At 48.5% G+C, this 16,765-nt stretch overlaps 1 protein-coding gene across 1 annotated transcript in view; it reads left to right on the top strand.

The window, feature by feature from the left end:
• CNKSR3 (CNKSR family member 3) overlaps positions 1 to 16,765 on the top strand; it is a 315,713-nt gene that overhangs the window by 14,288 nt on the left and 284,660 nt on the right. The window lies entirely within an intron of this gene.

Below are 16,765 nucleotides of genomic sequence, written 5' to 3' on the forward strand. Positions count from 1 at the left end.
ACCCCTGGACCTCCGGCTGTGTTGCTAGGGGGAGGAGGCTATTACCTTCCGGGTCCAGACTGCCTGGAGGAAGGTATGCCGGGGGGGAGGCATCTGCCGTGGGGAGCGACGGAGGCGGCGTGTTGCGGCGGCCGGTGATTAGAAGCACATATGCTTCTATGTGGTTACGCCATCTAAACATGTGAAAACGCGGCGGCCGGGTCTTAGTACATTTGAAAATGCAGTAAAACTCCCGACAACAGGGGTTTTACCGCATTTTTCCCTTAGTACATCCCGCCCCCGTACTGTACATGCGCAGAACAAGTCCTGTGTATGTGTAAAGTATTGACTATCTGTAATTTGCATCATGAAACGCACCTCCAACCACATCTGAATAAGGCCCTATGTGAGAACTTGACATTATATCCCTTCTTTCGCAAGTTGAGATGCGACTTAGATCCATAGAACTCTGCTTTGTCTATACTTTCATACGCTGGTTTCCGGAGTATACACAGTGGGAAAACATCCAAAGTAAGGAGTACATTCAAATCCTTCATAATGAGGGGAGATTTAGAGAAGTGATGCTTATAATAGACTTTTCTATAGTGTTAAGGGCCCCATACAATAGAACGATTATGCCCGATTTCAGCACATTTCGGGCATTCTGGCCGATATATTGGGTGAAATCCGGCATTTTGGCTGTGTACCCGATCCGATGCGCAGCCCCGTGAGCGTCTGTTCGACTCCTCTGGGTCGTTAGTGCTGCACTCGTGATATGTCGGTTCCCGCAGGCATGGCTGGGCTCGCATACGATATATCGCATGCAAAATGTACCGAATCGTATGGAATCACTCCCGGGAGAGTTCAAGGGACATCGCCTCTGACTTCAGCCTCAGACATATTGTTGTAGTGTATGGGGTCCTTTAGACTGAATCCTAGGTTGGGCCAGTTTCTGTGTAGAAATGTGCAAATACACAATTGTGTACAGGTGGAGATTCTATTTCCTGAGTTACAGTACTTTAAACAACTTCTTGTCTAACATGCATTTTGCCTCATGCTTTATAACCCATGACACTGTCTAGGTCACTGACCTTTTTATTTTCCCAAATACCCTCATGTCTGTGCAAAGCATATTTTTGAATTGTGCAAGTGGTGACAAAAGGCTACAAAGCTCTGAGCCAGACAGACCCTCCAGGAGCCACGGAAACATGTTTATATACTGCCTGATCTATCATCATAGATCCAGAAATAACATATTAGCTCAGCCTCTTGGAATTTGTCAAACATTGCTCTGCTGGCAGACTATTCCATATATTTACTGCTTTGTGAAAAGTGTTACTAACCTTTCCCCTAGGCTTGCTGCCCTCTGCTTACAAAATGCAAACCTAGTCATATGTATTCATTTGCTTGCATAGTTGTGTTAATCACAGTGACAATGAGTATTGCAGTGTGTTCTGTTTTGAAGTTACCCGTCCTGTTTTGCAAATGTTTATCATACATTACATTCTCTCCATCCACCAGGTTCAAATTACATTTACAGTACAGTATGCTTTCTCATCAAACAGCTTTGTTTTTCTTGCTTGGGTTTTACTGTAGTAAACACTGTAGTTGGAAGTGTTACTGATCAGCAACACCAACAATTAGTTAAGCAAGCCTTAAACATACAGTATATTGTTTTAAAATGTTTGTTTGCTATAAGTGGTATATATCATTCATTGTGTAATAGTTTATGCTATAAGGGATATGAAATGCTGGTAGTTTAATCGGGATTACCGTCTGTCGGGATCCCGGCGTCGGCCTCCTGACTGCCGGGATCCCGACAGCCGACAAATCATACCAAACCCGTTTAATCAGCATATTCCTTTTTTCCTCTGTCCGTCAGAGGAGACACAAGGGAATGATGCTGGTGCACCATAAATAATTGATCTGTATGTGAATTTTTTTTTATCCCTATATAACGCATTACAAGTGTGTGCACAAAAGAAATGGACAAGTCATGTTGTGTTTTTCCTTCTGATGTCATGAAAGCATGAAAAACACCAATATAGAGCATAGAGGTTCAGCAAAGAATACATGTAATACTGTAAATGTTATGTTTATATTTATGTTCAGGGTTCAAGCAATGTTGTGCAGATGCAGAACTTCATGTACACACATTTTCGTAGCGTATCTTGTGTGCTTTTGCACTGTATGGTCATAAAATGGGGTCAATTCAATTCATTGTTGATTTTATAGCATTGGGAGGGAGCTCCTGGAGCTGTTCAATTCAGCTCGATGCTAAGTTGAATAATGCTCGTACTCCTGGGCTAAACAGGGTGTTTGCCCATTCTCGTGACTAATTTCCAATTAAGGTGCCACACCGCAATGCTGTTTACGTGTGTTGCTAGGTCACAAAACAGCATTGTGAACCTAGTTTTGTTGGATTTCTGCTCGCACCCCTGGAGATATACGAGAAGAAATCCTCTAGTCGGCGACAGCATCATGCTGAAGTGAATAGCTCCGGGAGCTTACTCCCAGCGCTATTCAATTCGTGATGAATTGATTTGACCCCATTCAGCTCACGCAATATGAGAATACATTCTGATTGCATAAAGGATTGTTCTAATGTAGGCAAAGTTAATTTTACTTTTCTGTTTAATATGTAGGTGGCAAGCTCATTTTAAGCTATAGGAGATGGCATGTAGTCATAGTCTACATAATGTCAACATCACAATGTTGACAGTTATGATGTTGACATGTGCAGAATGTCAATACATTCACATGGACATTCTGCACAGAGTGGCAGCTGAGGGTTAGGGATGGGAGGGGAGGCTTGGGGTTGGGTACTAGGGAGAGGGTTAGAGATGCGCTACAAGAGGGTAGGTTAGGGTTAGGCACTAAGGGGAGGGTTTGGGGTTTGAGTTAGTCATACTGTCAGAAGCAAATCAGGATCCACTGGAAGTAATCCTGACATCACAGCCGGACCTGGAAGACATCTCGAGCAGCCAGACCTGCTGTACTTGGTAGGGGGTGTAGTACTGCTGACCGGCGGTCTCCTGACTGCCGGTCAGCTTACCGACGCCGGGATCCCGGCAGCATACCGATGCCGGGATCCCGGTGGGGAGGGGCTAGTGCAGCAAGCCCCTTGCGTGCTCGCTGCGCTCGCCACGCTGCGGGCTCGGTGGCGACCTGCGGTCGCCACTGGTTCTATTTCCACTCTATGGGTGTCGTGGACACCCACGAGTGGAATTAGTCCCTGTTGGTTGGCATGCCGACCATCGGGATGGTGACCCGTCGGGCTGGTGGAGGAGGTCATGTGACTGTCGGTCAGCTGACCGGCGGTCACATGAATACCACCCCTTGGTAGGCACCCCAAAACCACCTGGTGTGGTTTGTCAACATTCCATTAGTGTTGACATGATTCATTTCAACATGATCAATGTTGACATGTCAAGCATGCTCAAAATATACCACACCTATATGAGATATGTTGCTTTTTTTTCTATAGCAAGGTTATAAATTATCTTAGGATGGATAATGGTTTAGGCTATACTATAATAGATTAGCATCACTATACTACACTTTGTGGCAGAACTAGTCTTGGGGTTGTGAAAACTGTTGCTGGCCCTGCTAAATTAGCACTACTTTTAACATTTGCCATTTTCTAAGGACACCTCTTCTAGATTTTACTGCATGATGCATATTGGGAATTCTAAAACAATGGTGGAGGGGGGCATAATTATATTACAGTGAAACACAATAGTTGGATCAATAGTTGGATCTATTTACAGAGTAAAACGGGCAGATCTTCTGGTGCCAAGAATTCAGTGGCTAACATTGCTAAGCCAGAAGAGTATGGAGTGTCTTTTTGTTTTTGTTTTTATTATGTATTGTTTAAAATCATAATTTACAAACATAACAAATAAGAATGCAATGCTGGCTATGCTAAATTACTGTCGTTCATTTCAGCCCTCATCAATGACGTCGCTCATTATATCGTCAAGTGTGTATGCATCCGACGACCACCGATGCGCGGCCCCGCGGGACGTTAACGACCCTCGCTTATCTGTGGAGCATGTATGCTCAATTCCCACTATGGTCGTTACCGACCAGAGACGTCGTTGAATGTGTATGGTGTGAAAGACCAACGACCAAGCCACTGATCACCAGCCCTGTTCCCAGCTCATTATTTTAATAAACTGTTCAGCTTGGATGCTTCAACGATGAATGGTCTATGGTCTTTGGTCTTTCGTCTTTGGTCTTTGGTCTTTCGTCTTTGGTCGTTGGTAGTGTGTATGCTCATGTCGTTTGCTCAGCTGTTCAAGGGAAGTCGTTAAGGACGGTCGTTAACGATGTGTGCATCGTCAAGTGTGTATGGGCCTTTAGAATAATAGTCATTTGAAATTTGGTTTGGAAAGTCACAAAAAAAAACAACAACAAACAAACAAACAAACAGTTGGGCGAAAAAACTATTGAATCACCCTTTAGAGTAAGATGTTTTGATTACAACACTTTGTGCCACAGACATAATGAAGTATTGAATATGATTTTTATTGTGTGGGGGACGTTATCTCTCTAGCTGTTGCCAAAATAAAACTTCATTGATATTCAGGTCATGCACAAAATAGGTATCGTTTACAAGGTAATAAAACAGGTAATATTGAAGTACCAAATATAATTGCCATAACTATAATCGAATAGGAATTTCCATGTTTTTTACTCCTATCAAGAGTCTCATTTTAGGGACAATTAATAATAACATTTTGGTTATATATCTAAATTCCATAATTTTGTATGTTCTAGGTGTTTTAGTATCTCTGTGGTATTTTTATGCCTAGTTGAAAACTGAATGTTCTGCCTTTACACATGTTAAACAGTTGTCTTCAAAAAGTGATTCTCACGGGTGCAATAAAAGAACAGGCCATGACCCTATTATATCATAAGTTCCTCTAAGTCACATGCCATTCCCATATGACACTCAAAGGTGCAGTGATGCTCAGGCTAAGTAACAGCTTAACGTCTACTGTAAATCCCCCGTCTAGGTCTAAGTTGGCAAGTCATCTGTTTTGCACATGTGCAACAACTTTTTACTTTTTTTTTTTTAAGGTACTAAAAATCTTTATTTTGTAGTGATGGTAGTTAGGTAAAGTTTTAATGCTTCCCCACCACTATTGATTGGCAGCTCTTATTAGCATGGCTCTTCCTTCTCCTGTCTTCTCATTCTCCTGGAAGGGTTACTTTTCTTCTGGTCATCTTTTATTAATTGTTGCTGTTGTTTCCCTTGTTCCTTACTTATTATCATTATGTTCCGTTTGTATTTTGTTGATTGCACGTACTACGGAATCAGTAGCTCCTTCTAAATAAACTGTGGTGATGATATGAAGTGTAAATTATAACAAAACACTGTCAACTTTGACAGTTTTAATATACTGTATTAGAGCTGGCCCTAACCAATATGATGCCCTAGGCAAGATTTTGTCTGGTGCCCCCTAGCACCACCGCTAGTTCTGCCTCTGACCCCGCACCCCTTTCCCAGCACCATCACCCTTCACCCATAGCAGTCCTTATTTCTGCTGCGGGGTACACTGGGCTCTACAAGGATAGACATTGGGGTGTAGAGTAGGATCTTGATCCGAGGCACCAATAGGCTCAAAAGTTTTGACTGTTCCCAAGATGCATAGCGCCGCCTCCTCTATAACTCCGCCTCCCTGCACAGGAGCTCAGTTTTGTAGTTGGTGCTGCAGATAGCAGGCACTTAACAGAGGGGCTGCTCTGGCAGCCCTAAGAAGAGCTTTTTTTGTGGAAAAAATTGAAGACTACAAGGGCTGCAGCAGAGTTTAGATGTCAGGAGACATTCCCTGCTGTAACTCCATCACTCCCCAGGGGCGCTGTACACTCCCGTGTCCTGGTTGCCGGGTAACTACAGCAGAAGGCTCCGGTTTTCTTCTTGTTAGACACACACTACTGGGGCTCTCCAGGATCGCGTGGCCGCGCTTCGAGAGGTGGTAAGTGGGTCCCGTTCGCGGGACCCGCGCTTTATCGTGATCCAGTGCGGCCGGTGGGAGGCGGGCCGGGCGCACTGGTGTGGACACTGTGATAGTACAGGCGACCCCACTAGGCCACCAGGGCGCAGGCAACAGGTCGGTTTCTCCTATAAACCGTTTTTATATATGCCCATAGTACCGGTGGTTATGTCCAGCAGGGGGGATAGGGCTTAGACCTGTGTCCCCTCCCCCAGCCCCAGGGCGCCATTTACAGTAAATGTTCCCGCCCTGGAGCTGCATGTCTCTCTCTCCCTCACTCCCAGTCAGTGTTTGGGCACCATTTCTCTCAGCTACACTGTTCCTGGGACTGCTTGGGCAAATCCTCCTTTGTAAAGCCGCCTGGTAGTCAGCGCTGTGCCTTTACATGACACTTAAGTATTCTACATGTCATTTAGACAGTGATAGTTAAGAAAAAGTGCATTTAGTCAGGTTTTTTTTGGTACAATTACCCTGTGATATACATCCAGTCTTTACTGTGCAGTGTTATATCTATTGATTACATAGCTATATATAAGCTAGTCCAGTGCAGTATTATTGCTTGTCATAACGTCTGCATTGTACAAACTGTGACTATTTGTGTGTGCATTGGCCTGCTGGGTGACTTCCATTTCGTGTCTCTCACTCAGCTTGCTATCCCTATATTCTATAACCTGTGGGGGCTAGGTGCGTCAGGTTTATTATAATATAGGTTATTCACAAGATATACTTTTATTGTATTTTTCTCTGTGATCTTAGTCACTGTACCTCTCCCGAATCCCTGTTTGTGCTGACTACACTGCACAGGGGTTTGGGTCAGGTATTGTGCTGCTGACAAATTGTACTGTGTTACCTTCTACTGCAAGTTATAACATGTCTGCTTATAAGGGTAACGGTTCTGGGGCTGAACACATTGCGAATGGTGCTGAAGCCGCAGATACCTTTGAGGAAAATATAGCAGCTGAGGGCTCTGGTTCTGGGGGTTCCTTGCCACCCAGTGGGACTGTGGCAACGGGGGTCCAGAATGACCTGCCGTGGGCTACTTTCTCCACACTACTGACTACGCTAGTTACTAAACTAACGCCCCCTATGGGACCTCCTATGCCGGTACAACCGTATGTGGTCCCCGCGGTTAATCCGCCGTGGGCAGATAACTTGTCCGCTCAGTTAAAGAAATTGAACCAGTCACTCACTACTAAAAAGCCTGACCCTCGCTCGCCTAAGACCAAGGGGTCCTCTAAGCGAGCCATTACTTCCTCACAATCCACTGCTGTCACTGACACTTCGTCTGATGAAGATGGCGTTAACACTGACCCCACAGATTCTGGCACTGATAATACTGATGGGGATAGTAGTTCACAGGTGGATGTTCCTGATCTATTGGAGGCTATTAAGTTGATTCTACAAATTACGGATGATCCTGAGCCATCCGTTCCTCCTAAGAAGCCAGATAGATTCAAGCGTCAGAAGGTGGTTAAACAAGTTTTACCTCATTCTGATCACCTGGTTGATATACGTCAGGAATCCTGGGAAAATCCAGGTAAGAAGTTCGTGCCTCACAAGAAGCTGCTTGCTCGCTATCCCCTCGCACCAGAGCTGTCTAAAAATTGAGAGACACCCCCTCCAGTGGACTCGCATGTGGCTAGGATGGTGGTTTCCTCAGCTCTACCTGTCACTACCATTACGTCTCTAAAAAGAGCCTACGTATATAAACGTGTGGAGGGTTGTCTGAAAGCGATTTACACCCTCACGGGTGCTGCGCAAAGGCCCACTATTGCAGCGACATGGGCTGCAGAAGCTATTGAAGCGTGGGCCCAAGAGTTGGAAGCTGAACTCTCTTCTGACCATGCTAGACAATGTTTGTCATATATTGTCACAGCTTCTCACTATATTAAAGAGGCGGCTTCTGATGTCGGTGTTCTGGCAGCCAAGGTCCTAGCAGTCAGTCCTGGCTCGCCGGATATTGTGGCTGAGATACTGGTCCGTGGATCTGGGTTCTAGAAAAACCCTGGAGGTACTCCCTTTTAAGGGAGATATCCTGTTCAGTGAGGACTTAAATAAGATAGTGGCTGATTTGGCTACTGCCAAAACAGCCTGTCTGCCAAGTACTGCTCCTTCTGTGCCGAAGGCTAAAAGTACTTCCTTTCGTCCTTCAGGTAAAGCAAAAGGTCAGGCGTACCACAAACAGGCCCACACTTCCAAACCTGGTAAGCCAAAGCCCAAAAGAGCCTGGGCTGCCCGTCAGCCAGCTTCCAAGACCGATAAGCCTGCCGCATGACGGGGCGGGCCTCCACCTGGGGGACACCAGGGTGGGGGTCCGGCTTCTAGGGTATACCCAAGAATGGTTGAAGACCACTTCAGATGCCTGGGTACGGGAAGTCGTCACTCGAGGGTACGCCATAGCCTTCAAAAACTGCCCCCCTCATCGATTTTGTCTAACAGACGTCCCTTCGGACCAAATGAAGGCAAAGACTCTTCATTCGGTTATACAGACCCTCTTGGACACAGGAGTGGTAGTACAGGTGCCTCTTGCTCAGAGGGGCCAGGGGTACTATTCTCCGCTGTTTCTAGTCCCAAAACCGAATAGGTCCTCTGGGCCCATTCTCAACCTCAAAGCATTGAACAAGTTTGTGAGAACCTCCAAATTCCGTATGGAAACCCTTCGCTCTATTGTTCTGGCCTTGGAACCTGGGGATTATATGGTCTCCCTGGATATACAGGATGCTTACCTGCATATTCCTATAGCAGTGTCGCATCAGCAATACCTGAGGTTTGCGGTTGGCAACCTCCATTATCGGTTTCGGGCGTTACCTTTTGGTTTAACCACGGCTCCGCGAGTCTTCACCAAAGTTTTGGCGGTGATGGCGGCGGTACTCCGCCGTCAAGGGGTCAGGATCCTACCCTATCTGGACGACTTGTTGATCCTGGCAAATTCCCCAGAAATTCTCCTACGTCACCTAGATCTGACTGTCCGGTTTCTGCAAGCCCACGGGTGGCTCATCAACTGGAAGAAATCCTCTCTGGTCCCTGCTCAGAGCATGATGCACCTGGAAGCGCTATTGGACACTCACAACCAGCGGTTGTTCTTGTCTCAGGAGAAAGTCCTGAAGCTTCAGGACAAGATCCGTTGCTTCCTCTCTCTCATCCGCAAGTGTCGATACATTCAGCGATGCAAGTGCTGGGCCTCATGGTATCAGCGTTCGACATGGTGGAGTATGCTCAATTTCATTCTCGCCCCTCCAGAGGCTGATTCTGGCCAAGTGGGATGGCCTGCCTCACCGGATTAGGTCTCACATGATCTCATTGACTCCGGAGGTCCGCTTGTCACTGACCTGGTGGCTCCAGGACCAACGCTTGTGCAGGCGTCGTCCCTTCTGTATACCTGACTGGTTTTTGTTGACGATGGATGCCAGCCTACGGGGTTGGGGCGCGGTGTTGGGAGCAACACTCCCTTCAGGGTCAGTGGTCCAAGGAGGAGTCTCACCTTCCGATCAACATTCTGGAATTGCGGGAGGTCTTCAACTCATTGAACCTGGCCCAGCATTTAATACAGAACCGTCCTGTTCAAGTACAGTCGGATAACGCCACCACAGTGGCTTACATAAATCATCAAGGCGGCACTCGAAGCCGCTTGGCAATGAAGGAAGTCTCACGGATTCTTCAATGGGCGGAACGCCATCTACCGGCCATATCGGCAATATTCATTCCGGGAGTTCTGAATTGGGAAGCGGACTTTCTCAGTCATCAGGACGTACATGCCGGAGGGTGGGGCCTCCATCCAGAAGTATTTCAACTCCTAGTGGAAAGGTGGGGCCTTCCAGACGTGGATCTGATGGCGTCTCGACACAATCACAAGGTTCCGGTTTTCCGAGCAAGAACAAGGGATCCTCAAGCAGCGCTTGTGGATGCGCTGGCGGTGCCATGGAAGTTTCGGCTGCCGTATGTGTTTCCATCGGGTGTCACTCCTGCCCAGGGTAATTCGGAAGTTCAAGCAGGAAGGAGGAATCCTATTTCTCATAGCTCCAGCATGGCCCAGACGGCATTGGTTCTCAGACCTGCAGGGCCTCTCGTCATAGCGCCCAATTCTACTTCCACAACGCCCAGATCTCCTCGTTCAGGGCCCCTGTGTCTACCAGGTCCTGGCCCGGCTGTCTTTGACGGCGTGGCTCTTGAAGCTTCCTTCTTGAGAGCTAAAGGGTTTTCTGAGGCGGCCATTCAAATTATGTTGTGGGCCTGGAAACCGGCTTCTGCTCGGATTTACCATAGGGTCTGGCATTCTTACTTTGTTTGGTGCACATCTAACAATTATGATGCTTCCAAGTGTAGTACAGCCAAGCTTTTGGCTTTTCTTCAGCAGGGCCTATACTTAGGCCTGCGTCTGGCCTCCCTCAAGGTTCATATTTCTGCCTTGTCGGTGTGGTTTCAGAGAAAAATTGCCAACTTACCTGATGTTCATACCTTTTACTCAGGGTGTGTTGCGTATCCAACCTCCATATGTCCCGCGTGTGGCTCCTTGGGACATGTCGGTGGTTTTGGAGGCGTTACAAGAGTCTGCGTTTGAACCTCTTGGTTCGGCTGATCTTAAGTGGCTTTCCCTTAACGTGGTGTTTCTGCTGGCTAATGCCTGCTAGAAGAGTTTCGGATTTGGGTGCCTTATCTTGTAGTTCCCCATATCTGATATTTTACCGTGATCGGGCGGATCTTCGGACTCGTCCCGGATATTTACCTAAGGTGGTTTCTTCGTTCCACCTTAATCAGGATATAGTGGTCCCGGCCCTTGTCTCTCCTGACTTGTCTTCCAAAGAGCGGTCTTTGGATGTGGTACGGGCTCTCCGTATATATGTGAAGAGAACTGCCTCTATTAGGAAATCCGATTCTCTCTTTGGGGGTAATTCCAAGTTGATCGCAGCAGGATTTTTTTTTAGCAGTTGGGCAAAACCATGTGCACTGCCGGGGAGGCAGATTTAAAATGTGCAGAGAGAGTTAGATTTGGGTGTGGTGTGTTCAATCTGCAATCTAATTTGCACTGTAAAAATAAAGCTGCCAGTATTTACCCTGCACAGAAATAAAATAACCCACCCAAATCTAACTCTTTCTGCACATGTTATATCTGCCTCCCCTGCAGTGCACATGGTTTTGCCCAACTGCTAAAAAAAATCCTGCTGCGATCAACTTGGAGTTACCACCTTTGTTCTGTCTGGTTTTCACAAACGTGGCTGGCCTGCTCACAAGCAGACTTTGGTCAGATGGATTAGAATGGTGATTGCACATGGTTATGTGAAGGCTGGTCTGTCAGCTCCTGCTCACATTACGGCCCATTCTACTCTGTCTGTTGGACCTTCTTGAGCGGTCCGCCGTGGTGCAACCCTTGAACAATTGTGCAAGGCGGCTACGTGGTCTTCTGTGAACACGTTCATAAGGTTCTATGCCTTCGATACTGCCGCTTCCCAGGATGCTTCCTTTGGACGCCGGGTTCTTGTGCCCGCTACAGTGCGTCCCCTCCCATAAGGAACTGCTTTAGGACATCCCCATTGTCTATCCTTGTGGAGCCCAGTGTACCCCGCAGCAGAAAACGAGATTTATGGTAAGAACTTACCGTTGTTAAATCTCTTTCTGCGAGGTACACTGGGCTCCACAAGGCGCCCACCCTGACGCACTTAGCTTCTTTGGGTTGGTATGGCATTAGCCGCTGACACTTCTCCTGTCGTGAGAATGTGGTGTATGTGGCTGCTAACTGTTGTCGTCTTGTCGTCTCTTTTCCTGCTTCTGCATTGGGCTGGTTAACTAAAAACTGAGCTCCTGTGCAGGGAGGCGGGGTTATAGAGGAGGCGGCGCTATGTATCTTGGGAACAGTCAAAGCTTTTGAGCCTGTTGGTGCCCTCGGATCAAGATCCTACTCTACACCCTAATGTCTATCCTTGTGGAGCCCAGTGTACCTCGCAGAAAGAGATTTAACAACGGTAAGTTCTTCCCTTAAATCTCGTTATTGGTGTTCCTACCCCCTATATTTTAAATAGGAACAGTGCGCACAGCTCAAAAAGGGGCATGTTTTTGATGGCAAGGGGCATGGCCACACAATAGTACCCCCAATTCAAATTACGTCACACACTAGTGCAACTTTATTCACATTTTATCCTGTGATAGTGTCCCTAATTCACGTTACATCACACAGTAGTACCACTTTACCTTAGAAACATTACTGGTCACAGTAGTGCCCCTTACTCACATTACATCACACTGAACTGCTCCTTATTCCTATTACACCACAGTATATTACACTTTATTCACATTACACCACAGCATATTGCTCTTTATTCACATTACACCACACAACAGTGCCCTTTTTATACATAACACCACACAGTAGAGCACCTTTCTTTTACGTCCTAGAGGATGCTGGGGTCCATATTAGTACCATGGGGTATAGACGTGTCCTACAGGAGCCAATGGCACTTTAAGAGTTTAATAGTGTGGGCTGGCTCCTCCCTCTATGCCCCTCTTACCAGACTCGGTCTAGAAAATGTGCCCGGAGGATCCGGTCACAGCTAGGGGAGCTCTACAGAGTTCTTCTGGTAAAGAGTAATTTTTTCTTTCAGGTTTTTTTTATTTTACAGGGTGGCTGTTGGCGACAGCCTCCCTGCAGTGTGGGACTGGGGAAGGGGAGCAGTGTCCGCCCCGCGGGGTCTTGAGCCACTGCTCCCGCTGACTGGACGGTGGCTCCAGAGGGGTCTGATCGCTCCCCGACGCAGGGGAACGCTCGCCTCGACAGCAGGCCGCCACCCCTTCAGAAGCTGAAGTGTGGCAAGTCAGTCACTGTCCCCCCATGCAAGCGGGCGGCTACGGGTCAGTAAACGCGGTTGTTCCCACGCTCCTGGAAGGCTCAGCGGTACCTTGGTGCAGCACTTGGGAGGGAGCGCCCTGGGTCCCTACACTGGTTTTCTTCAGCGTGTCGGGGTCTGTGGACCCAGGTCAGCATATTCCTCTGGCCAGTATAATCATCTTCTGAGCGGGAAGACAGGGCCATTGAAGGGGATGGAGCTTCTCCTCAGAGCGGACCCAGCAGCGTTCAGCGCCATTTTTCCTTGCTGCAGCCACGGTTCAATGGATCCAGGTCCCTCCAGAGATTTCTCCAGCAGTCTGTACGGTACCAGGGGACTGTAGAAGGGGGTGGGGGAGGCTGCTTAAAGGCTGTGTCACCTATTAAGGGACACAGCGCTGGGAAGGGACTCCCTTTACCTGAAGAGCGCTGTGGGTGGGTTGGCTCCAATCTCTGTGTCTCTCTGCCATTCTTGGGGGGAAAACTCTGCCCTCAAGATACCCGGTGTGTTTTTGGGGTGTTTGTGTGTGTGTGTGCAACATGTCTAGGGACACTGTTTCATATGCTGCAGAGGATTTGTCTTCCCAGGAAGACTCCATTCCATGTAATCAGGATTGCACTGTTTCAGCCCAGATCCCAGCTAGAGATCCAGAATGGTTAGTCCCTCTGAGGGGGACTATTTCTCAGATTTCTGATAGGGTGGCTAGGACTTAGCATGCCACTCAGGTCCTCCAGTCCTCCTATGGTGGTATGGTCTGATCCTGCCTCCTCGGGGTCCCCTGTGGTACTTTCTAATAAGCGTCCACTTGCAATTATGCAGGATAACACGGACACCGACTCTGACACTGCAGACGGTGATGGGGAGGTGTTGCGGGGGACGGCATCGCTTGCCAGGGGGGTGCTGTTGATGATTGAGGCTGTTAGGGATGTTTTACACATTTCAGACACGGCTCCGGAACAGGTGGAGGAGGCCTTCTTCACAGATAATAAGAAGCCCCCCCTCACTTTCCCGGCATCCAAGGAATTGAATGCTATCTTCAAAAAGGCATGGGAAACTCCGGAAAAGAAATTCCAGATTCCCAAGAGAGTCTTGGTGGCTTTTCCCTTCCCAGAGGAAGATAGGAAGAGGTGGGAGTCCCAGCCGATAGTCGACACCTCTGTATCCAGGCTGTCCAAGCAGGTATTTTACCGGTCCCGGGATCTACTGCGTTAAAGGACCCGGCAGATCGCAAGGTGGATGCTACGCTGAAATCCATTTACACTGCTTCGGGGGCTATATTGCGGCCTACTATAGCCTGTGCTTGGATTGCTAAAGCTATTGCCAGGTGGTCGATCACTCTGCAGGAGGAATCGTCTATGCTGGACAAAGGTGACGTTGATTTGTTTTTACGTAATATTCAGGATTCTGCAGAGTTCCTGGTGGATTCCATGAAGGTCCTGGGTTCCATGGCTGCGGGGATCTCCTCCATGTCAGCCTCGGCTCAAAGGGGTCTCTGGCTGCACAACTGTTCTGCGGACGCGGAATCCAGGAAGTGTGCGGAGGGCCTTCCGTACAAAGGTCAGGCTCTCTTTGGGGAGGCGCTGGATGCGTAGATTGCGACGGCTACCACGGGTAAGTCTCCTTTTCTCCCCTCAGCTGCACCGGCTTCGAAAAAGCCCTTTTCATCTAACACGTCACAGTCCTTTCGGGCCGCGCGACCTAGGAAGAATAAGCCTTCGAACACCTTCTTCAGAGGTGGTCGTGCTAAAGGAAAGAAACCCGCTCCCACAGGTTCCCAGACCCAGAAGCCCGCTTCTGATACCCCTAAGTCCTCCGCATGACGGTGGACAGCTAGGCCTGGAGGAAGGTCAGGTGGGGGCGAGATTCCGGCAGTTCAGCCACGTCTGGGTGTCGTCGGGTCTGGACCCCTGGGTTCTGAATATAGTGTCCGGAGTTTCAAGAGGCCCTGCCTCACCGTTTCTTCACGTCAGGCTTACCAGCGCTGCTGGCGGACAGAACAATTCTTCTGGAGGCCATCAGGAAATTGGTGGTGTCAGAGGTCATTGTTCAAGTCCCTCTTCAGCAACGGAACAAGGGTTATTATTTGAACCTTTTTGTGGTACCGAAACCGGATGGTTCGGTAAGGCCTATTCTAAATTTAAAGTCTTTGAACCCTTTTCTCAAGGAGTTCAAATTCAAGATGGAATCTCTGAGAGCTGTCGTTTCAGGGCTGTCGGAGGGGGAGTTCCTGGTGTCCCTAGACATCAAGGATGCCTACCTCCACATTCCCATTTGGGCGCCGCATCAAGCTTATCTCAGGTTTGCGCTGATGGACGATCACTATCAGTTCCAGGCACTGACGTTTGGCCTCTCAACAGCACCAAGGATCTTCACCAAGGTGATGGCGGAGATGATGGTTCTCCTCCGCAAACAGGGGGTGAACATAATTCCATATCTGGACGATCTCCTGATCAAGGCATCATCCAGGGAGAGGTTGTTGCGGTCCATCGCGCTCACGACACAGCTGCTCAGGAAGCACGGTTGGATCCTGAACCTTCCGAAGTCTCATCTGGAGCCGACAACGCAGCTGTTTTTCCTGGGAATGATCCTCGACACGGAAGTGCAGAGGGTATTTCTTCCGGCAGAGAAAGCGTTGGTGATTCAAACAATGGTCCGGGATGTCCTACGGCCTACCCGGGTATCGGTTCATCAATGCATATGCCTTCTGGGGAAGATGGTTGCCGCCTACGAGGCTCTGCAGTACGGCAGGTTTCATGCTTGACATTTTCAACTGGACCTCTTGGACCAGTGGTCGGGCTCTCACCTACACATGCACAAGAGGATACGCCTGTCTCCAAAAGCCAGGATTTCACTCCTCTGGTAGCTGCAACCTCCACACCTTCTGGAAGGGCGAAGTTTCAGAATTCAAGACTGGATTCTTCTGACCACAGATGCAAGTCTAAGAGGTTGGGGAGCGGTCGCTCTGGGGGAAACCTTTCAAGGACGATGGTCGGATCAAGAGTCGCTTCTCCCAATAAACATCCTGGAACTCAAGGCCGTATACAATGCCCTTCTGCAAGCAGCACACCTTCTACAGGATCGGGCTGTTCAGGTGCAGTTGGACAATGTGACCACAGTAGCCTACATAAACCGACAGGGCGGAACAAAGAGCAGTGCTGCCATGGCAGAGGTATCAAAAATCCTCATCTGGGCAGAAAGGCACGCGGTGGCGATGTCGGCGATCTTCATTCCGGGCGTAGACAACTGGGAAGCAGACTTCCTCAGCAGACACGATCTCCATCCAGGAGAGTGGGGCCTCCATCCGGAGGTGTTCGAGTAGGTAACCGATTGGTGGGGGGTTCCTCACATAGACATGATGGCCTCCCACCTCAAAAAGAAGCTACGGAGGTACTGTTCCAGGTCAAGGAACCCACAGGCGGTGGTGGTGGACGCACTGGTAACACCTTGGGTGTTCAAGTCAGTGTATGTGTTCCCTCCACTTCCTCTGATACCAAAGGTTCTTCAACTCGTGAGAAGAACAAAGGTTCTGGCAATCCTCATTGCTCCAGACTGGCCAAGGAGGGCTTGGTACGCAGATCTGCTGGATCTTCTACTGGAAGATCTGCGGCCTTTGCCTCTTCGTGAGGATCTGCTTCTGCATGGGCTGTTCGCTTATCAAGACTTACCGCGGCTTCGTTTGACGGCATGGCGGTTGAAGGCCAGATCTTAGCTCGGAAGGGTATCCCGAGTGAGGTTATTCCTACCCTGATACAGGCCAGGAAGGGGGTAACGTCTAAGCATTACCATCGCATTTGGAAGAAATATGTCTCTTGGTGTGAGGCCAAGAAGTTCCCGGCGGTGGAGTTTCAGCTGGGACGTTTTCTCCTTTTCCTGCAAGCACTGGTGGATATGGGACTAAGACTGGGCTCCATCAAGGTCCAGATCTCTGCTTTGTCCATCTTCTTCCAAAAACAATTGGCTGTCCTTCCT

The sequence above is a fragment of the Pseudophryne corroboree genome, chromosome 4, assembly GCF_028390025.1.
Source record: "Pseudophryne corroboree isolate aPseCor3 chromosome 4, aPseCor3.hap2, whole genome shotgun sequence".
NCBI lineage: Eukaryota > Metazoa > Chordata > Amphibia > Anura > Myobatrachidae > Pseudophryne > Pseudophryne corroboree.